We start from the raw sequence: 16,081 nt of genomic DNA on the forward strand, positions 1-16,081 counted from the left end.
TTCGTTGTTGTTGTTGTTTTTTTGTTTATTTGTTTGATTTTCCCTTTGTTTATGTGTTGTCGTTTTTCTGTCCACAATGTCTTGTTAACTATCACTTATTTAAAAAAAAAAAAAAAAGAAGATGACGGTGTTTCCATGGTAACTACAGAGCCTCTGAACATCTAAATGGGTCATATCTGATGACCATGAAAAGATGACAAACTGCATTTTACACCAATTATTTACATGTACTGATCGGATTAGTGGATCAACAGGTATTAAACATTTTAGATCAGTTAATACTTTTGGTCACCAGTGGCTGTTTGGGTCTTTATGGGTTAAGAACTCTATTTCATGGAACTGTTTACAAAATTTCAGTATCACTTGTAGAAAAAAAACATAGATATAATCAATATAAAATGAAACCTATATAGGACTAAATATGTAAATGCAGCGTTTCAGTTAGTAAGGTTTTGCCATGGTGCAAAATTCTTCCGGCCACACCATACATTTCATACAAAACAATCATCACCGTCACGTTCGACTTATTATACATATGCATAATATATAATAGGTCAGGACAAATGTCATGCCCCCTCATTTGAAAGTTTGCGAAGCTTCAGGAAGTAGGGAAAAGATAAATGAGTGTAAAGTTTCATTTTCACTTCTGCGAGCGGCACAGTCCGCACTGCTCTGTGCCCCCATAGTATTATAAGTAGGACGGAAACCAGCCGAGCCAGGACCCAGTTGACCCAGTCTGAGCACACCTCCGTCCCATACATATCGCTCTCTTTCTTTCTCTGAAAAAGAAACTAAAACAACTCAAACTTGATATGGAAAACGGTCGAACAAGCTCCACTATGACCTGTCCACCTACTTTTTTTCCACTCAAAAAACCACTCAGGAATCAATAAGAGAATTGATAAGGAATTGAATTGGTAAACAGAATCAACAATGGCATTGACATTGATCAAATCCTTTTAATTCCCACCTCTAGTGCAGATGTCTCTTACATCCATAAGGGGCCATCTTTAAAGCACATCTGTATGTTTGATGTTTACATGTCAATATTTTAATGTTTCTGCCAACAGAAAGTACATTGTGCGTGTTATTGCATTTGGTTTTTTTTTTTTCAAAATAAAACTTGGTTAAATTATTTCAGAGTGCGTCTAAGTGCTATTTTAAACATTTTAAGCACATTTCAAATATACCGCAATAATAATAACTGTGATATGAAATTTCCATATCGTTACATCCCCCATATGCAATAAAAATCTAAAATTACGTTTCATAATCGCAAAAAGTTTAGACATTAAAGGGGAAAAAAAGGGACACACTCGCACTGAAACAAAGATTGAGATATAAATGTACCTGGAGTCGACCTGAGGACACCTGGGAATTTTCTTTTTTGACATAAAGTTTTATTTTTCAAAATGTATCACCTCTGTAAGTAGCTTTGGCTTGGCAGAGTTAATATTAGATCTAAATAAATAAATAAATCACATCACAGAGTTAGACTTTCAAGCACTTTCCAGACCTTGAAAACACAACATTGAAATCCAAGCATTTTCAAGGATTTCAAGCACCGGTACGGCCCCTGCATACAGTGGCATATTGTGGTTGTGTCTTCCAGATAAGCTGCAGACAGGTGACCCCTCACCGCTTTTATCAGCCTCCACAGACTACTAATGTACGTGCTGCCTGCTGCTGATTTCTGATGCCCAAATAAAACCATCAGAGCTGTGACATTTGCTCAGGTTTAATCGAAGGTACCCCGGGGGGTTCAAAACAAACAGCGTGAAAACCTACTCGAGCTCCAGCAGAAGAATGCAGTGACAGTGGCAGGCGGGCTGCAGCAGCGCTCAGCACTAAAATGGCTGCTCATTCTCCGTACAGACACAGAGCTGAGCTGTGAGGAGGAGGGATCCCACTCCCAACAATTTGCCTCAAACATGGCTCATCCTTAGGTGGGATTAACACCCTGCCTCTGGAGCTATTCATGGACAGACCACCGCAAATACTGCAAGCACAGGAATAGTCTCATGTCAAACAATATACTTCTCAAATCATCAACAGCAACAACTCCCTCCATGGTGTACCTTTACATCCCCATCACTCTGCAAAAACTCTCTAGAACACCCCAGCGCTTTGGCATGTCTCTGCACAGTCACAGGACGTTTTCCAGGGTCTTCTTGTCATCTATACACATGTTCCTCACTTACGACAGACCTCCTCAGCAGCAGATAAGCGCAGACTGGAGCGGGGGCAGATTCACAAAACTTTGAGCCGGATACCTAAAGCCCCCTCTAAACTCTGTGCTTATCTGGGATCCATCTCAGCCTCGGAGGCCCGGCTGCAAGTATATACCGCCGAAGCTACGTAAACAGATAAGCTCCAGCCAAACACAGTCAACTATAACGCAAACAGAGATAAACAATAATAAGTGTGAGACAATACTTTTTAAAAAAACAGCATCTATTCATATCAAATCTGCAGTAAATCTGTTGTATAGAGTTAGTTATTTGTATATTTTACTATTTCTTTCAAGTTTTTGTATATCATCAATAGGGGTTTGCAATAGATCATGATATTTCATTTCACAATACTGAATCGATATTAAAAAGTACCGCATCAATATTTTTAGGTATTTATTCAAATGTAGATATTGTGGAGGTTCATTTTTGTTTTTCTTTTTTGTTTATATTTTATTTATTATTATTTAACACTCTTTTATTAAATAATGCTAGTTCCTTTGTTGGGATTGCACAAAAATAATGTTCTGTTGTTAGTTCTGAACTAATAGAATATGGACATTTGAACTGGATCTTAAACTGTAATGTCTGTAAAACAGAATTTAAGTTTTTACACAAGAAAGTTTTGTGATAAGCATTAGATCCTGTTGTGATCAAATAAAAATATGTTTAGTATTTGTGCATATTCCCAGCATAATTAATTTTTCAAGGAAATCATCATTTAAAATAAAGAAACAAACAAAAAATTCCCTTTTTCACAATATCATGATATATCATGATATATTGTATCGTGATCCGAGTATTGTGATTTGTATCGTATCACCAGATTCTTGTCAATACACACCCCTAATCATCAACATTTTTCAGTATACATTTTCAGTACTTTGTGTGATATTTTTGTCTTGATATGGTTGTCTTTTTGTAAGTAAGTAATTTTATTTATAGAGCACTTTCCACAGACAGAAAGTGCTTAACAGTACAAAACACAATTAAAATGCCATTTAAAAATGCAATAAAATACAATTAAAATACGATATATACATAAAGTACAATCAGTTAGTGGCAGCCCTGAGTCAGTTAGGAATTAAAATGCCTGCTTGGACAAGAGTGTCTTGAGATGCTTTTTAAAAGTCTTAACAGAGTCCATGGACCGTTGGTATAAAGGGAGATCATTCAAGAGATGCAGCGCACTTTAAAGGGGTCATATTTATCTGAACCCACTTTTATTTGTCTTTGGTTCATTTATTTGTGTATTTGGCGATCCCAATAGTTCAAAAAGTTTGAATTTGAACCCTCCAGCTATCTTTATATTCATCTGAGCAAAAATCGAGTGGATTTCTACAACCCGTTTTAATTCCTGCTTAATTTGTTCCGTCTCCACATTTGCACATAAAAGGTCCAGACTTCTGATGAACATTTCTCCAGTACGACATAATTGTTTGTCAGCAGCAGCGGTTGTAGTCCATACTGAAAATATGTCCAAACTTCGACCCGATTACCTAAAATGTTCAGTTGTTGGTTGAACGGGACAGAGAAGCACAGTCAACAACCTGGAGGGGGCGGGGCCTGAAGTGGCTCATTTGCATTTAAAGGGTCAGCGCTCCAAATCACCTTTCGGAAATAGGGTTGAAGATATATGTATTACTGTTATGAAAGGGACAGAGTTTATTTTGAATGTGAAATGCTGTTGCAAAACGGACAGAGTCTACCTTTGATATGTACAGGATTTTGTGTTTTGTGCTTAGTCAGAATTTAGTCTGTTATGTGTAGGATTTTTGAGTTGCTTATGGGATCTAACGTAGGAATTTAGGGTAGACAGAAGAATGGGGTAAGGGGCAGGAGATTATAAGTTAAACTTCATCCCACTCCTTTTTAATGTTTTCCTTTCTTTTTATATAAATCTTTTTGTGGTTTTGTTTAATTGTTATATTCGGAATAAATAAATAAACAAACTAAAAAGATGGACCTGTGGAGTTGAATTAATGAAGAATTCAGACCCAAGCAGAGCATTTACAGTTTATGTAGACCACAGGAAAATGTTCGAAAATACAGAACTCCATTTAAAAAAGTAAAATATCACTCTTTAAAGCAGTGTATAACTTTCATCACAAATTTTTTTTTTCAAATTTGTAAAACCCAAGTGATATCCTAATTATCACTAATCCATTAGTCAACTTTGAAGATGACTCCATCATAAACTCAGTCCGCTTGTTTACATAACAAACCGAAACATCACTCTGGCCTTTTTCGGAAATTTTGTCAGCTAAGTGCATTGTGGGAACGGGAATTCCACGCAGCAGCAACTGATGTCTAAGTATTGTTTTTCACAATCACACACCCCGTTTTATTAGACGACAGTTGACTTAAAGTGATTCCTTCCATATCTTCTGACCTGTTAACACACTTCCATTGCTTGTTGTTGCCATGTTTGTTTTGGTCTTCCCCCAAATCTCACCCTCGTTTTCAAAAATCACGTCACATCTCTACTCTGCTATTTTCGGCTCAGAAACAAACACTGAAGACGGCGCGATTTTCAAACCATGAAAATGATGCGAGTTTACATCTGAATCAGGTGTTTCATCGCGTCTTACTGCATTTCTCAGATAAATTAGTACTTGTACTGATGTATTATGCAAGTTTTCACTTAATAATTTTTTTTTACCAGATGTGTGATGAAAGTCACACGCTGCTTTAAGTATTTTTCCAGCTAAACAAGAAACAGAGATTCAACTGATTATCATTGTTGCTGTAGCAGTGACAATAAAGATCTATTCTATTCTATTCTATTCTATTCTGGGATTTGCTGCTGATCAAGTTATAGCAGGTGATTCAAACTCACATGATAAAAGCCAAAATCAACATGTCTAGAATAGAAATTATGACTATCCAGCCCTGATAAACCTAAAAGAAATGTGTGACTTTGAGTTTATACTAAACATTAAATTAGCCTGAGCTGTCACTTTTGCTTACATTTACTTGCATCAGAATTTATTACATAAACCACAGGAAAACATGAGGATGGTCTCATTTCCCAGTGAAGTAAATCTGATTTCTTGCCGTCTCTCTCCCACCACAAAAACATTCATTTTTACCCTTTAGATCAGACATTTTTACATCTAAAAAGCTACACTTTTTAAGGCTAAATCCATTATTCATTCTACCCCTTTAGCAGCCTTACTGATACCCTACAGCACCTCCCATACACAAAGACACAATGTCAAAACTGACTGGGAAATCTTTTTAACTTTACCTCACTGCAGAGTGGGGTTTTATTTTGAGTAATGCTGTTCTGAGTAAATCATTAAGTAGGTCATAATTCTGTCTTATTCAAGGCTACTCACTGGGATTTACAAGTTTGGGTAACAAGCAATAAGCCCTCTGTAACTTTGGCATGTTAAGAGCATTTTTTAGCTTTTTCTCATGCAAAGGAATCTAAATTAGCGGTGGATAATACTGTAGACTAAAAACTATTATCTCAACTACATCATATTTTATAACATTTGGTTAACTAAGCGAGACTTATGAGTGATATTTACATTTGAAGATCAAGTTAATGAACAGATTTCAAGACTACCACCTTTAATTCACAAGATTTACTATATTTACATCTATAAGGATTTAAGACAAACATAAGTTTCTTCATTGGAAAAGCTTCTAAAATAACCCCAGGACCACAGGAAACAATTACTTAAATAAATCAGTGATTCCCTGCCAGCAGTACATATATAATATCAACAAACATGTATTTATGAAAAAGCTGACCTTAAGTAAATGTACAATGATTAGTAGGCTAACAATCTAGTGCAAAACTAGTTAGTTAGGAAGCAGAGAAGATGAACTAGTCACTAAATGCAACAGAGATCTGTCACATAAGAAGATTGAAGTAACAACACACTGGCAATAAGAGAGTACAATCTGTAAACTACTAAAACCTTATAAATTGTTAGTGTTACAAGCAATTTTTGGTCCATATAAGCAGAATTTTGCAGGTCTATATAGTCATACTTGACCTTATCTACAAAAAAAAAGGTTTGACCAAACTGGCAAATAAAGTTAATTAGAGTGAAAGGACATTAATGAGTATTCTTCAATACATTTCAAACATATTACAGAGTTTTACCCTTTCTACTAACAATATTCAGTGATCGACTTTACTTGATTTTATTCAGTGGACTTAACTTTTCATCTTACTGTACATGTTCCAATTCAATCTTGATTTTTGCTGATGAATTTTGTTTCAGTTTCAATTTTACATAACAGTGACTGTGGCTTTTTATCCCTGTGTTGCAAAGCATTTGTCTTGAGAAGCTCCAAACTGTATTTCTTGTATAAAGCATATTATCCTTAAGCCCAACGACAAAGTTTTCTATACAGTAATCTGCAAGCTTTGTTGTTTTGACAGGGCTGCAGCATACATATGACATACATAACAAGAAAATACAGGAACTGTTTGTGTGTGTTAAGCACATGTTTGTGCACAAAATCAGAGCTGACCGACTTCTACGAGCTACACTCAGTATTAAGTGTGACCTCTGCTCACATGACAAAAAGTCATAAAAACAATAAGAAATGTTTGACGTGTTGAATGAAACTCTGGTAACAAGGAGGGTCACACTAAATACCTGACACTTTGGTCTACTGACACTGTTCTTTCCTGATTTTTTTCTGGACATTTAGTAGTTCCTGTATATTCCAGTTGCATCTGGGTCTAAAGACACAAATGCATATGTAATTGTTATTTTATCATGGTAAACCTTCAGACCTAATGGTGTTTTAAGACTTTCACACAGAACTGTATACAGAAAATTATTAAAAACCCTGTCTGTACATGTAAATTGATAGTGATATTACTTCAGTTTATGTGTTACAAACAGGTATATCTGATGCATTTTATTTGAGTCTTAATAAGTAGAATTCTCTACAAGATTTTAAAGTAATTTTAGATCAAATTGAGGTCAGTTATGTCTGGCTGTAGATGGAGTTTAAACATTTATTTCACCTGTTTGATGCCAGACGAGTTCTGAAGCATTTACTGACAATTTCTGACTGTAATTCATTCTATCTTTTCTAATCAACTGTTATGTGCATCGTCTGCAACCCGGTCGCTCTAGTAAAAAAGCTGTTTTCTTTCAGTGGTACTTCTTTCTGATTTAATTTCTAGAATTAATAATAATTTAAAAAAATGAGATAAATTGCAGCGACACCTGAGGCCGTTCTGACTGTTACATAAGACAGCCTGGTATCTTTCTTTGCAGGTGGCAAAGGAGCAAAATGTCCTAACAAGCAGTGCATGTTATGTATTCAGTTTAAAGGAGATGGTTCGGGTGAATGGTATTCATAGTAAGTGGGAAAAATCAACAATGAGTCAGGCGTGTTTGGAGGCCCCAGAGCAGATCCTCCACTGGTTTGTCAGGATGACATGTTGTCATGCATTTAAGGGCGGTTGTTTCTCTGTTAGCTTACCTGTGTTGTCGTCCGTTTAACTTGTAAATAATGATCCCGTCAGAGAGGTCCTGCTGCAAATTGTCACGCTGGATGATTAATTCCAATGCAAACCGCAGTTTAGGATCTGCGTAAAACAAGCCAGTTAGCAAACTCAGCTAACCAGCTTAACTTACAGGACAGTCAGATGTTTGACTTTTTTATCCAGTCTTACTTTAGATTTGAGATTTTTGCGGTCAGCTGTGGTGCTCATCACACAAACCCGCCCACGGTAGCTCGGAAACAGGGCAAAAGTTGCAGGTTAGCTGGCTCGCTAGCAATTTAACGTCAGCTTAATGTTGACAAACAAGCCTGCGTGTTTAAAATCACACACGACTTCAAGCTAGCTAACGCCAGGCTGTTAGCACGGTTAGCTTAGCTAGCAACCAGCTTGCTAAATCCAAACCTTCTTCCAAAAAATCCCTTTCGCTGAGTCCAACGTATATCCCAACGGCAGAAGCAAATCTCAAGTCACTCCGGGAAACACTTGAGGGTGGTTTCTGTCTTTCAATGACGGCGCACTCGTGTTTTCAAAGCCAAGTTATCGCTTTGGTCTCTGCTCTCCGCCATTTCCAATCTCTCAACACAAACAAACAGGGCTGCGTGTGCACGGGCCGCCGAGGCGCGTTCACGAGGGGTGGTGGTGGGGGGCAGTGGGCAGGAGGTTTCAGGTTTATTGATATAAAGACTCGACTGTTGATTGACCTCATTAAGAAACACACATCTGTCTTTTAAACATTTACACACCATACCACCATGTGTAGAGAGTATAATATGGACACAGGAGGGTTTTGTAATAAATTTATTTTTTTATTAAATTTATTAGACATTTTTAGCATAAACAAACTTATAAAGACTTTGAAATTCATGTTTGTCAGTCAAATAGAAATAAAACAAAAGCCTAAGAACCTAGTTTTTGTGAATTTCCAAGAAAATAAAAATAATAATAAACAGTTTTTCAGTTGTCAGAAGTTTAGGCTCATTTACTATCTATCTATCTATCTATCTATCTATCTATGCTATCTATCTATCTATCTATCTATCTATCTATCTATCTATCTATGCTATCTATCTATCTATCTATCTATCTTTCTTTAGCTACAAAATGTTAATATTATCATTTGTTCATTGTGCTACTTATTTGTGTTAATTTTTGTCCATTTTCTTGCCTATTTTGTTCATTTTTCTACTAATTTTGCTGCATATTTTTTGTCTTCACTCATTTTGATGTTCATGTTTGTCCATTTTGGCCAATTTATTCCTTTTTTTTTTTTTTTAATCAGTTTGGCTTTTTTTTTTGCTATTATCTAGCAACAGAAGGTTCAGTTTTTTTTAATTTTGCCTAATTTTTTTTTTTTTCAATAATTTCGCTGTTTATTTTTTGTCTTTGCTCATTTTGATGCTTAGGTTTGTCCATTTTTTTTCACTTTTTTCCTTATTTTGTTTACTTTTTTAATCAGTCTGACATTCTTTTTCCATCATCTATCTACCTATAGCAACAAAATGTTAATATTATCAGTTTATTCATTGTGCTACTTCTATCTATCTATCTATCTATCTATCTATCTATCTATCTATCTATCTATCTATCTATCTATCTATCTATCTATCTATCTATCTGTCTATCTGTCTATCTGTCTATTTATTTATTTATTTATGCGTATATTTGTATCAGACTTGTAAATAGTTACAGTCCATAGAGTATAATGAGCATTAAAAAAATAATAAAAAGGGTTATAAATGTAAAAAGGACACACATGCACACACACTATCTTCAATAACAAATATAAAGATGCTGGTGTTTAACAAGTGTAGAATCTGTATAAAAGTCAGAGTTAACAATTGTAAAAATCACAACATTTCTAGAATGACTTCAAAGCAGTATAAAATGTAAAATTGCTTTCCGTAACATCTCATAATAAGAGCGAACATTATTAAAACAGAACATACCACTAAGCACTACAGCTACGATAAAAGTATTATACATGGTTATAATATGGAATGCATTGTTAAAAGCAACTCAGACTGAGTGAGTAGTATAACGTTTAAAATGAACCCATACGTAAAAGAGATAAATATTCTAGCAAAAAAAGTATGAACAATTTATTACAAACTATCTACCTCAGAAATTAAATGTTCTAAATCATTGATACTTTAATAAAATGACCTGGAAAACAAATAACAAAAGTGCTGGTTAGCTGATGCTTTCGCTGTTCATGATAAAGTGTTATTCCACATATGTACTGGCTTATGTCTATTTATCCAATGGATTTATAAATATTCAAGTAGAAAGAACCTGTAAAGTGAATGTAGTGTAATGTACAGACAGTGTTTTTGCTCTGACACAAACATTCCTTTTGAGTCAAATTCATTCTCTCATTAATTCTCACAGTTTCATATTTTAATCCAAGACTGTATCTGTGAATCTACAGCCAACCAGTATTTGGACTGAATTTATGTTTGTTAGAGACTCAAAGTTGGAAAAGTTTCCCTACTTTATTCTGGCGGTATTTTACTTGTAATGAATATCCTCACAGTATTATTCTGCCAAAGACTTGATGAACGGTTAAATAAAGAAATAAATAAATAAATAAATAAATAAATAAATAACCAGCTATTTAAAAAGTTTAATATGGAAGATTTAAGAAGATCCAGTCGCACCAATGGATACAATAGCCATAAATAGTATTATACTGGTGTGTAAATACATTAAATAAGATCAGCCATCCATCCATAGATCCCATCATCCATCCTTCCATCCATCCATCCATCCATAGATCCCATCATCCATCCTTCCATCCATCCATAGATCCCATCATCCATCCATCCATCCATAGATCCCATCATCCATCCTTCCATCCATCCATAGATCCCACCATCCATCCATCCATCCATCCATCCATCCATCCATCCATAGATCCATCATCCATCCATCCATCCATCCATCCATCCATAGATCCCATCATCCATCCATCCATCCATCCTTCCATCCATCCATAGATCCCATCATCCATCCATCCATCCATCCATCCATCCATCCATCCATCCATCCATAGATCCCATCATCCATCCATCCATCCATCCATCCATCCATCCATCCATCCATCCATCCATCCATAGATCCATCATCCATCCTTCCATCCATCCATAGATCCCATCATCCATCCGTCCATCCATCCATCCATCCATCCATCCATCCATCCATCCATCCATCCATAGATCCCATCATCCATCCATCCTTCCATCCATCCATAGATCCCATCATCCATCCATCCATCCATAGATCCATCATCCATCCATCTATCCATAAATCCCATCATCCATCCTTCCATCCATCCATAGATCCCATCATCCATCCATCCATCCATCCATCCATCCATAGATCCCATCATCCATTCATCCATCCATAGATCCCATCATCCATCCATCCATCCATCCATAAATCCCATCATCCATCCATCCATCCATCCATCCATCCATCCATCCATCCATCCATCCATCCATCCATGTATGTATGTATTTATTTTCCATCCCATCCATTCTGTCAAGATAATTCCTTCATTTAAAACTTATTTTATTTCACTGTACACAATGTACTTGCTGTAATAGATTACTTACTGTTTTTATATCATGTAAGAGAGAAGAAAGCCTATGTTATTATATTTGTATCTTATCTGTAAAATTTAAATTAAAAAAACATACACGTGTGGGGGGAAAAAATCTGCATCAAAAAAAGACCAGAAGAGAGAGAAATCACTGAAAACCCAAAACGCTGTAACATTCAGGTCCACAGTGAGCCTATGTAAACCTTTAATCACAGCCGTACATGTTGGCGCCTGCCCAGTTTTCCCAGAATTCAACTGTTTTGGACACTAATCTGAACTCCACCATTACATATATTGCAGTTCATAAACACACCGTCGCTGCTCTCTAATGTTTACCCGCTCATGTGCTTTTCAGTTTCCCATTAAATCCTACATAACTGCCATTTTAATGCAGGAAAAGAAAAATGTAGTGGAAGTACTGCAGTGACCACAGTCTAGTCTGTTAAACATCCGAAAACATGTCTCTTTATGAACATTTCACTGTGATTTTGTGATGAAGTCACATGTCAGGTGGTGTGGTGGATCCTCTGGAAATACTCTGTAACCCTAAAAGCCCCTGTGCTACTTTTGTGGCAGTTCCCAAATGAATTTTACTACCCTTCTTATCTGATTTATCACCAATTTCTTTCATAATTTTATCCTGTGTATTTTGCATTTTTTGGTGTAAATCATGTTTTTTCCGATATTTAACTCCCGTATCATGTAGATATTCATAAAACCTTTGAGTAACTTCAAAGGAAATTATATTAAAACAGAAAAAAATGTCAAAAAGTGACTTTTTCAGCAAAGGTGAGTGTATGTGAGTGTATGTGAGTGTATCTAAGTGAATGTAAACCCAGTGTGTCCATCCACTGTCATTGATCCAACTCCATGGGTTTTACTGGTGAATCATTGTTGTAGGACATTTGTTTATTGGTTTTTTGGTTTTTTGATACTTTTGTTGATTATTTAGTCCGTTTTTTGTTAATTTTGCACATTGTTTTGTGGTTTATTTTGTCAGTAATTTAGTTTATTTTCTTTAACATGTTCATTTTCTTGATAATTTTGTTTGATTTGTTCATCATTTTGTACATTGTATTGATTGTTGCAACTTCCAAATGATATTTTTTCTACATTTAACCTTTCCTTAGTGACTTTTTTTTGTTTTGTTTTGTTTTACTAAAAACTATCATTAACTGAACACAAACCCAGTGTGTCCATCCACTGTCATTGATCCAACTCCATGGGTTTTACTGGTGAATGAATGTTTCAAGGTTTTATTATTTTATTACCCTTCATTCATTTGTTTTCCTTCAAGTTATTTTAGTTTATGTCTTATTTTGTTCATCTTACGTATTATTTAGTTTATTTATTATTCATTTTATTCATTAATTTGGCTGTTTTTGCTCATTTTAAGCTTTTCACTTGTTTTAGCACATTTTTTGCCTGTTTTTTTTCCCACATTATTTATTATTTTGTAGGTTTTTTAATTCATTTTTGTTCTTTTTATCCACTGTCATTGATCCCAACTCCATGAGTTTTAATGATGAATCAATGTTTTAGAAGATGACGGTGTTTCCATGGTAACTACAGAGCCTCTGAACATCCAAATGGGTCAATCTGATGACCATGAAAAGATGAAGAAATGTATTTTACACCAATAGTTTACATGTATTGATAGAATTGTCACCATATGTTCACTGTTGTTTATGTATATATTATTTATTTATTTGAGTTATTTATTATTTTTTGTTTATTATTCACCAGAACAACTAAGAAACGCACTGTTAAAAGATTATATGTGTATTTGTATGTTGTGGATATATGTATAAACGTATGTACGTATGTATGTGTATATGGAAGAGGGACATATATATTATTAATAATATTTTAGGGAGAGGGGGTGGGATTAAATAAGTTGCACTTCTTCCCACCCCCTTTTGATCATGTAATTGGAACTATTGCACTGTTCTTCTGTCTAAGATTGTTCTGATTGTTGATATTTGGTATTATATGTATGTTTTGCTCGTTCGCATATATGTTAAATTTCATTGCATGTTCGGAATAAATCACTAAATCACAAAAAAAATCACAAAAGAATTAAAGGATTCAACAGGTATTTAACAGTTTACATCAGTAGTAGGTTTGTGTCGCCAGTGGCTGTTTGGGTTTTTAAGGGTTAAAGGTCCATTATTATATTATTTGTAATGACTTAATTGGTCAAAACATTCCTGTAGAGTTTGTAGTTTCAAAGCTGTGACTCATGAACTTGTTTATGTTTGTTTTATGAGTAAATGCTTCCTTATGGCTCATCTAAAAGGGTGTAAAGATGAGTCCCCACTAAATACAATAATATATTCTATATGAACTACAGTTGGTTTATAAATGCAGAATCCCAACAATTAATTTCCTGCCACTGTATGCACAGTTGGCTCGACTCCCAGACATTTTATACACAACAGCAACAACAGCTGTCAGTAAACGGAATAGACATTAACGTACACCCATCATTAAGCCTGATTATCCTCTGAGTGCAACAATAATTTCTCATGATTGCGTTAAATAAGTAAAATTCCAGCAGTGGTGGAATGACAAATCTGACATTCTTATTATTTCCCTCTGGTCTATATATTATATAAAATGTTATTAGATTATTAACCCCTTCATGTAGGAATTATTGTAAAACTGAGTGGGATTATTTCACCCAAATAACATGGAAATGTGTCCAACTATGAAATGTATGTATCCATGAAAAAGCAATAAATAGACAATAAATGCACAATAAATAAATCTGCCAGCATTTCTGATAAAGGTAAATTATCTCACTATTTTAGATAAGATAAGATAAGATAATAAATTTGCAGGACTCAATAAAAACATAAAATACTAAAGGGAGTAATTAAAGGAAACTATGAACAGAATATATGAGACATTATTCTTGACAGACACACATATGAAGAGGACTCTGCTTTAAATCTTACTGAGGTGTTACGATAAAAAACAGATGACAGATAAGAGCTGATGAGCAGTTCTGAGAACACATCACAGATAAACACTACTGTGTTGAATAAAAACAGTCGAGGATACAATCATCCAGCGCAGGCAAGTGAACTGAACCAAACTGAACTGAACTGAACCGAACTAAACTGAACTGATCTGAACCAAACTGAACTGAACTGAACCAAACTGAACTGAACTGAACTGAACCAAACTGAACTGAACTGAACTGAACTGAACCAAACTGAACCAAACTGAACTGAACTGAACTGAACTGAACTGAACTGAACTGAACCGAACTGAACCGAACCGAACTAAACTGAACTGATCTGAACCAAACTGAACTGAACCAAACTGAACTGAACCAAACTGAACTGAACTGAGCTGAACTGGACCGAACTGAACCAAACAGAACTGAATCAAACTGAACTAAACCAAACTGAACTGAGTTGATCCAAACTGAACCGAACTGAACTGAACCAAACAGAACTGAATCAAACTGAACCGAACCGAACTGAACCAAACAGAACTGAATCAAACTGAACTAAACCAAACTGAACTGATCTGAACTGAACTGAACTGATCTGAACTGAACTGAACTGAACCGAACTGAGCTGAACTAAACTGAACTGAACCAAACTGAACTGAACTGAACCAAACTGAACTGAGCTGAACCGAACCGAACTGAACCAAACAGAACTGAACTGAGCTGAACCGAACTGAACTGAATCAAACTGAACTGAACCAAACTGAACTGAGTTGATCCAAACTGAACTGAACTGATCTGAACCAAACAGAACTGAATCAAACTGAACTAAACCAAACTGAACTGATCTGAACCAAACAGAACTGAACAAAACAGAACTGAATCAAACTGAAGTAAACTGAACTGATCCAAACTGAACCAAACTGATTTGATCTGAACTGAACCAAACTGAACCGAACTGATCTGAACCGAACCGAACTGATCCAAACTGAACTGAACTGATCTGAACCAAACAGAACTGAATCAAACTGAACTAAACCAAACTGAACTGATCTGAACCAAACTGAACTGAACAAAACAGAACTGAATCAAACTGAACTAAACTGAACTGATCCAAACTGAACCAAACTGATTTGATCTGAACTGAACCAAACTGAACCGAACTGATCTGAACCGAACTGATCCAAACTGAACTGAACCAAACTGAACTGATCCAAACTGAACTGAACCAAACTGAACTGATCTGAACCAAACTGAACTGATCCAAACTGAACTGATCCAAACTGAACTGATCTGAACTGAACCAACTGAACCAAACAGAACTGAATCAAACTGAACTAAACCAAACTGAACTGAGGTGATCCAAACTGAACCAAACTGAACTGAACCAAACAGAACTGAATCAAACTGAACTAAACCAAACTGAACTGAACTGAACCAAACTGAACTGAACCAAACAGAACTGAACTGAACCAAACTGAACTGAACTGAACCGAACTAAACTGAACTGATCTGAACCAAACTGAACTGAACTGAACCAAACTGAACCAAACTGAACTGAACTGAACCGAACTAAACCAAACAGAACTGAATTAAACTGAACAGAACCAAACTGAACTGAACTGAACCGAACTGAACTGAACTGAACCGAACCGAACTGAACCAAACTGAACTGAACTGAACCAAACTGAACTGAGCTGAACCGAACCGAACTGAACCAAACAGAACTGAACTGAGCTGAACCGAACCAAACTGAACTAAACCAAACTGAACTGAGTTGATCCAAACTGAACCGAACTGAA

The 16,081-nt window shown here is 35.6% G+C and overlaps 1 protein-coding gene across 1 annotated transcript in view; it reads right to left on the bottom strand.

The window, feature by feature from the left end:
- The window catches only part of LOC115414757 (nuclear receptor coactivator 1-like), a 120,359-nt gene extending 112,227 nt beyond the window's left edge, over positions 1-8,132 (bottom strand). The window contains 2 exon segments of the mRNA XM_030128048.1: positions 7,695-7,800; positions 7,888-8,132. The gene's annotated coding sequence lies outside the window, so the exon portion shown is untranslated.
- Between the last annotated feature and the right edge of the window lie 7,949 nt (positions 8,133-16,081).

Source organism: Sphaeramia orbicularis, chromosome 24 (assembly GCF_902148855.1).
Source record: "Sphaeramia orbicularis chromosome 24, fSphaOr1.1, whole genome shotgun sequence".
Classification (NCBI taxonomy): Eukaryota; Metazoa; Chordata; class Actinopteri; order Kurtiformes; family Apogonidae; genus Sphaeramia; species Sphaeramia orbicularis.